The sequence below is a fragment of the Cnephaeus nilssonii genome (assembly GCF_951640355.1).
Source record: "Cnephaeus nilssonii genome assembly, chromosome: 2".
Taxonomy (NCBI): Eukaryota; Metazoa; Chordata; class Mammalia; order Chiroptera; family Vespertilionidae; genus Cnephaeus; species Cnephaeus nilssonii.
The window spans coordinates 46330846-46339137 of record NC_137073.1 but is presented as its reverse complement, the minus strand read 5'-3'; positions in this window follow the sequence as shown (position 1 = coordinate 46339137).

Sequence of the window (8292 nt, the reverse complement as noted above, 5' to 3'; positions counted from 1 at the left end):
TATATTGCCGATCATAGATCATAATTAAGATTACAATTATCCTTAATTACCCATGTGAGATCAGCTAACCTATATTTCTATGACTTCAAATTATTTATCTAGGATTTAGAGCCCTCTACACTATTTGCTGTAGTTCTAGTGCCTAGAAATGTATTACAAAATAGTCTGTAATGTAGAAAAGGTGGATTCATTAACCCACAGAATAGTGTGTGTATTGTTCACACTCAGGCAAAGGAAACCGATAGGTTGACACTACTGCTTTTAATAGTAATTATAGTTCTGATCCATAAAAGTTAAAGCAATGCCTAGCTGGTTTGGCTCAGTGGATAGAGGGTCGGCCTATGGACTGAAGAGTCCCTAGCCAAGGGCACATGCCTGGGTTGCTGGCTCGATCTCCTGTAGGGGGCGTGCAGGAGGCAACCAATCAATGATTCCCTCTCATCATTGATGTTTCTCTCTCTCTTTCCCTCTCCCTCTCTGAAATCAATAAAAATGTATATACAAAAAAAGTTTAAGCAATAATCACTTAAACTGGGGTTTGTGAAGTTAACAGCATTTATCATGAGAAGGACTATATTTATATTGCCTATTGTGTGTGGTTCCTTTTTTTTTTTTTTTTAAAGATGTGTTGAGATGTCATGGCAACAACTTAAACTGGCAACACAAACTTCTTCAAAATAAGTACTTTTCAGAGGAAGCAGTTTATTTCTAGCGTCAGTTGTTTATTATATATATTTAGTAGGGTCACATTAGCACATTGTAACAGTACTCTAGGCAGAAAGGAGACAGCTGGAATTCTTAAAGACTTTTTGTCATTTTTAATGTTTCTTTTTGTTTGAGATTAATAGGTAGTTTAGTAGTCTATATAAAGCAATTTCAAAGGGATCACTGGCATGCATGCCTTTCAGCAGCTGAGATATAGGAAAAACTGAACATTTCGACATAATGTTCTGTTGCTGTAATGAAACTTAGAACTCCTATATAATCTAATTAACAGCCTAAAATTTTTCACTGTCATTGGCAAACTTGTTTCTCTAATTTTCATCTTGCAACTGGAGATATTTTAATGTAATTGGCCTTTATATCTGCTAAAGTTATAGCAGTACTGTACCAAAATGACATCTAGAGAAAATGCCTAAATGTATCCTATTCCTCCATTTCCACATATTTTTCCTTTTAAATTAGATATGGGGTGAAGTGGAGGGGGGGATATTGCACATACTGTTTGTGTTCAAAATCTTTTTGGGTTGTAATTTGGTGGCATCTTTTAATTTATCATGCTGTTATTTTGAGAGGGCCACAGATTAGCTTTATAAGGATGGAAATATGATAGGTCCACTTGTAGCTTTATTGTCATGAGAAGAAATGTCTACTAGTATATTACCTAGAAGAAGGAAGGCTCCAAGTAAGATATCAGAATTTGGCTTTATTCATTTATCTTATATCTCAGTATATTTGTGTGCTTGTGCATGTGTGTGTGCATGTGTGTGTATGTGCGTGTATGTGTTTTGTGTTGAGGATATGGTGTGGGATGAGTGGGCTTTAGACAGCATGGAGTGGGGAGTTAAAAGCAAGGTCAAGGTTGAGAAAACATTTCTAGTAGTATATTGTAACATGGCTGGAGTATAAATCATGGCCTTTTTAAATGTATTCAATTTTCATTAATTTAGCCAGTTTCTACTGAGTATGATTATGTACCACCCACATGCCAGACATTTGTAATCAAAACATGAATACATAATCTCTTCTTTAAGACTCTCCTAATGGAGAAGAGAAGAGTTTCAATATTTGCATTACATGCAGTACATTATGATGCCGCTATCACAGCAGCATGCAGAAGATGCTTTTGGAGCACAAGGAATGGGCACCAGGCTAAACTGGAGACCCCTAGAGGTCATTCTAGGAGAGTTGATTATAGATGATTTTAAACCCAGAGGGAACAACATATATCAAAACAATGCATGCCACATTTAAGGACCTACAAATAACCCAGGTGGCTGCAGCAGTAGAGATGTGACCTTGGAGGAGTTCCATTGAGGCTTGGATCACACAGGGTCTTTTATGTCCTACTGAAGATTGATATCCTACAGCTTAGGGCATTTGCTGAAGGAATTAACTTACCTATGACCAACTTGGCACTGTGGTACAATCCCCCTAGTTGCAAGATGGGGAAGGGATTAGGTAGGGATAAGACTGGAACTGGGGTGTGGGGGCGGGCCCTTAGAAAGTTAGTTGAATAATCTAAGCAGAAATGATGAGAGAGATGACTGAGCTCCAGACGTATTAATGTGGTAGAATTGAGAGTAGTTATTAATTAGTTGGATGTGAATAGCAAGCTACAGAGGGAAGTAATGGGTAATGCTCAGATTTCTCTCTTGGACATGCTGCCCGTTACAGAGACTGGAGATACAGGAGTCTGGGGTAGGGTGGGGAAGAGACAGAGCTCTTAACCATTGTAGAATTTTTTTGGAATTCTGGGAAAACATATTAACAAAAGTGAGTCTCTTGAAAATGTCCCATGATTTGAAGAGATTCATGTAAAAGGGTAATAAAGATATAAAATAGCACCTGAAAGAGCATTTACAGACAGGCCACTTGTTCACATGCACACCCTCTTTTCTTTTCTGTCATTATTCCTCTCTCTGTCTTTATTCGGAGACTGAAATCTGGAAGGTCAAGGAAAGAAAAGAGTAAAAGGAGGACAGAACAGGACACATGGAATCTGGCAAAGGGAGGAGAGCAGTAGTTGGCTCTCAAGTGAACAGCCTTCTCATCTAAGTGTTGCTGAATATTTACTTGGCTTTGGCTATTTTGACATTCCTAGGTCCATTTTATCTCTCAATCAGTGCTGGCTTAATTGATCTCTGTGGATTCTTCTAGCTCTATTATTTTCTCATTATGGGAGGGCCGGGTGGAACAAGTGAAAAAGGTTAATGGAACCAGGGGACAAGCGAAGAACTCCTGAGCTAGAGCTATGCTTTATGCTTCCAATAATTTAAAATGGAAAAAAAAGTCACAGCCATCTAATGTTAATTCTACCAAGTAAATGGGTTAAATAACAAGAGAATTTGGGTACCAGGAGACTGAGAACAGGGTGATGGGGCTGGTGGAGGAAGTGAGGACAATGCTAAGTAACAATTGTCGTGTTATTATTTTGCCTACACATGACACAGGCGGAGAAGGTGAGGCTCCGAGCCTTCCAGGTTCTTTTGCCAACTTTGTACTTGGTGGGAAATACCTCACAATACATCCTGTCGTTCTTTCTCACTGTCTAAAATACAAATTTGCTACAATTCAGATTTTTCCAAATGACTCAAACCAGCATAATTCTTTTTGAGAGTTTTTTTATGTTTTGCTCCGAGTAGAAAGATAAGTCAAAAGAACAGGTATTTTAAATGGAAGGATCCTGGATTACAGAGTACATTGTGGAGCATGGGTAACGTACTGGCACTGGCCTCTGTTTCTCTCACATCAAGAGAACAAGAGTTGGGATGTTGACTAACATTCTTACATTTATTCTGCCATGTAGAGATGGCTGCTGTAGCTACAGCCATTCTGTCCACAGTCCAGTTAGCAGAATAAAAAAAAAAAGAGTGAGAAGTATATACTTTCATCATTTCATGACCCCACCCTATATAACACTCACTGCGTCCACACTATTACCTCTTCCACTGCTTTGGCCAGAACTTAGTCACATGGCAACCCCTGGCTCTAAAGGAGGTCAGACAGTATAGTCTTTATTGGAATTGTCACAAGCTTGCTAAAGTTTGGAAATTCTGTTATTAAAGGAAAAAGAGAAGATAGTGGGGGCAACTAATAATTTCTGCCATATCAATCAAAGTCCATATTCAGGAAGGTTCAGGAATCTTTAAATTGCATTGAAACCACTGGAGATTATAGATATAGATAGCTATAGCTATAGCTATAGCTATAGATTAGATATAGATATAGATATAGATATCCAATTAAATATGATTCTTGGTTAAAGTTCTTTTAAAATCAACTTTCTAAGGTTATCAGTATGGTAAGTATGATTTCAAGCCAACATAAAGAGTAGCTTTTAAAGAAAGCAATGAAGAGAATTTATTGATCCTGATCAAACCTATTATTACCAAGTTTGTCTGTTAAAATATTTTTTATAGTGTTATAGCATTAATGCAGACCTTGGAGTTTATAGTTAGTTAATCCTTGTTTTGACTTTCAGGTATTCTAAACCCTAAATTTTTCTCACAAAAAGAGCCAGCTTGCAATATATTTCCTATCATCTAGCTCTCTTTTTAAAAATAAAATCTTGAAATTTCTTTAAGGGGAATTGTTGAAGAGGTTCTGGCATGGATTATTTTTGTGTCTAAATTTTTTCATCTGGATTTTGGCAAATAATATTCTGTGAGCTTAACATTTCATGTGTCTCCTGCATTGTTACAGCCTCTGATCCAGTATTAGATGTGACATTACTTAGAAGACATTTATCTTGATTTACAAAGGTGCTGCTCAGATCCCGAAAAAATAGCTTTAAGTTGCAAGTTAAGAAGGAAGTCAAAGAAAGGACTAATGAAGCAATTAGGAGACATATGCAAAAAGGCCCTCAAAAGATTCTCCAGAGAGCTTCTAGATTTGGAGAAGCCTGTTCTGGAACAGTTTTGTTGATAATTTGTCCGATTTGCCTCTTATTGGAAGGCTTGATGATGCACCCAGATGATGGGTTCTCTTTCACTTGAGCTAATACAGAGGATTCATTCTGGAAGATTTTTTTTATTGCCATCTGCTGCCCAGGATTTTCCCAGCATGCTTGCAGTTCTGATTCTATAGCAGAGTGTGCTGCCCTGCTGAGGTCAGCTTATCAGTTGTAGATATTGTTATGGCACAATCCTCTTTAATCTATAGAAGGACTAACCAGTGTCAGAAAAATGTAACATTGCATAAGAAAAATGCATTCATTCCCTAAACTATTGAAAGGCAAAGATAGGTATACAGGTAATTCACAGCACCCTTAAAAATTGATAGGGAAAGTGATTGCAACCTGGGCTATATTCACCCTGGCCCTGACCACAAATGGATTTATCTGACTCCAGCTAATTGAATGTGAACAACATAGAGAGTGTGAGGTAGTGAGGAAAAAAAAATCTTATCAGTTGTTCTAAGCAAGGAAATGTAATTTCCTGATTGCCGAGAAAGGGACTGTGTAAATCTCAGTGACTTATTTTATAGTCCTGCTAATGAAATGTGTTTTAGTAATCTTAACTGCTGCTATCCTGGTATTGGTCACAGTGCAAAGCTAAGTTTAAGGAGTATGTGTTTGTGAAGAACGTCAAGTAGTTTTCATAAAGTTAAACTTTGTTATTCACTGTTTTCTCTGTTGAAAATAATTGATACAGTAAGCTCTCATTTAAAGAGTGCTATTCTAATGGAGGGGAGTATTCTGGGAGGGCAAAGGTGCTGCTTCAGTTGGCCATTAAATTAAGTAACAAAAATGATAAAGATTTAAAAGGAATCAAATCAGTATTTAAGGGACCAGTCACATGGGCAATATAATGTGGTAGAGGCTCTTATCCACGAGGGTGTGAGAGCTAGTTTGTCAATTTTTAGTTGTGGTACTACTGGAATTTATTCCACCTCCTTAAGCCTCTTCCCCCCCCCCCCCCTGTAAATGGTTTCTATTTTATAGAATTATTAGGAGGATTAAGGGAGATTATAAACACAAGGTTCCCTCATAGAAGGTAACATTAGCACATGTTGCCACGCATGGTGCTCGGCACGTGTTGTAAAAATGAATGGTGTTACTTATTTGGTTCCTACAGTTTAGTTTTTATAACTGGCACAATCAGCAATAAGCAATCATGATCAGGTATTTAAGCACAAAACTAATTGTTTCCTTTACAATTTCAGAAGAAAGGATGTCAAAAGATTTTCTAAGAAATAAGAGAATGTGATCTGATGTACCAAAATTCTTGGATCTAAGATCCTAGGTTTCTCTGGTCTAAGGAGCCATAGTAATGCTGCCCTACACACAAGACATCATAACATTTTCATTCATTTATCTTAGGCCTGTAACCTGGGATTCTGCAAAGCCACTTCATCTTGTCTTGGACAGTTTATAATAGCTACATAATCCATACATAAAGAAGAACATCACATTTTTTACTATTTTCCAAAGTAAACATTGTTTGAATAAATATTTGCTTATCCATAACTTCTATATAAATAAAAGCCTTAGCGACCATTATGACCAAATGACCAGAAAGACTGGAATGACCAGTCAACCAGTTGCTATGATGCACACTGACCACCAGGGGGAAGATGCTCAATGCAGGAGCTGTCCCCTGGTGGTCAGTGCACTCCCACAAGGGGAGTGCTGCTCAGCCAGAAGCCGGGCTCACGGCTGATGAACACAGCTGTGGCAGCAGGAGCCTCTCCAGACTCCATGACAGTGCTACTGAACAGCACCGGCTCAGGTTCCTTTCTGGCCGCCTGCCACTTGGTGCACTGCTACATCCCTCGGGGAATGTCCAACTGCTGGATTAGGCCCAATCCCCACAGGCCTATTGGGCTTAAACTGGCAGTCAGACATCCCCCAAGGGGTCCCGGATTATGAGAGGACACAGGCCAGGCTGATGGAACCCCTGTGCACAAATCCATGCACTGGCCTCTAGTATATAAATCCTATATAATAAAAGCCTAATATGCTAACTGTATGGTCAGCCAGTTGTTGGTTCAACCAATCAAAGTGTAATATGCTAATGATATGCTAAGTTTGCTCAACGGCTTGCTAAGACATGCAATGACCACCAGGGGGAAGACAGTTGACTGATTGACCAGTTGCTATGATGTGCACTGACCACCAGAGGGCAGACACTCTGGTAGGTTAGCTTGCTGCTGGGGTCCGGCCAATTGGGACTGAGCAAGATTGGCCAGACATGCCCTGGAGCCCTTCCAGGGTCCCTCTGTAGCTGGCCGACCTCCCGCCTCCCTCCCTGGCCCCGATCATGCACCATTGGGGTCCCTCGGCCTGGCCTGTGCCCTCTTGCAATCCGGGACCCCTTGGGGGATGTCGGAGAGCTTGTTTCAGCCCAATCCCACCGGCCAGGCTGAGGGACCCCACTGGTGCACAAATTTGTGCACTGGGCCTCTAGTAATATATGATGTTCTGTATTCCTAAAATGACTTTAAATATTTTATGGGGTAATAAAATTAATAGATTTTTTATTTATTATCATTTTCTGTTCATTTCTATTTTAAACATATCACTAAACATTTTATCTCCCACAGCGACATCTAAATTCCTAGAATTTTAACCAGTTGCAGAGTTGATTTAATCATAACTCTTAGTTCATTGCATTTGTTTTTTATTATAATTTGTTAGTTGAGTCTTTCATTTCCCATCCTCACTTCTATTTCCTCTACACTCTATATAGCCTTGAGAGATATACCATAATGATTTATATATATATATTTATACATGTATGATTTGTTTGTAAAAATAATACTGAAGTGTAGATTTTATTCTTTTATTACGTTTTTTTGAAGTGCATTTTATTAGTATAGCATAGCTATGTCTTTACTTATTACTGCTCCATGGCATTCCATAATGTACATCTGCCTCATTGTATTTATTTAGTCTCCTGTTGTTGAACACCTAAGTTATCCCTGACTCCCTGCTGTTATAGTAACCCTGACGCAAAAACACTCATGCAAAACCCCTTAGGTAAATGTGCACATTTTTCTCAGGGGCACACAGGAGTGGAATTACTGAACAGAGGCTATGTATGAACACAATTGCCCTATGTTCTCACAAATTGCTCCCAATATGGTTTTACAAGTTTGTATTCTCAACAGAGGTACATAAAGGTTCCCATTGAAAATTCTCCTTATTTTTCATTTTGAATTATTGATGGGAGAAAAGAAGACTGGGCCAATTTAATTTCAGAGTTGTGTTTTAAAGAGAATGAACATGGCTCTGACAGTATTAACATAAGCTTTTTGTGGTTTCTGGCAATGTATACATTTGATATTAGCATGTGCTCAAAATATAAAAGCATTGAAATAACAGTGAATTAGGAGCAAAAGCAAAGTATGCAAATAAATACTTTTCCTTAATTTGTCTTTGAAAAAATGCAAGTTCTGGTATTATATCCTTATATAATAGTAGTACAGTTTAAGGAGAACTTACAAAATAACTGACCCTAATGAATAATGATGTCTCTGCAAGTTCTTAAGCAGTTCCAGGAATGGTGGTGTTTTATAATTGAAACCATACTCTATTGTGAATTCACTAAGTAATTTGAGTGGGGAAAT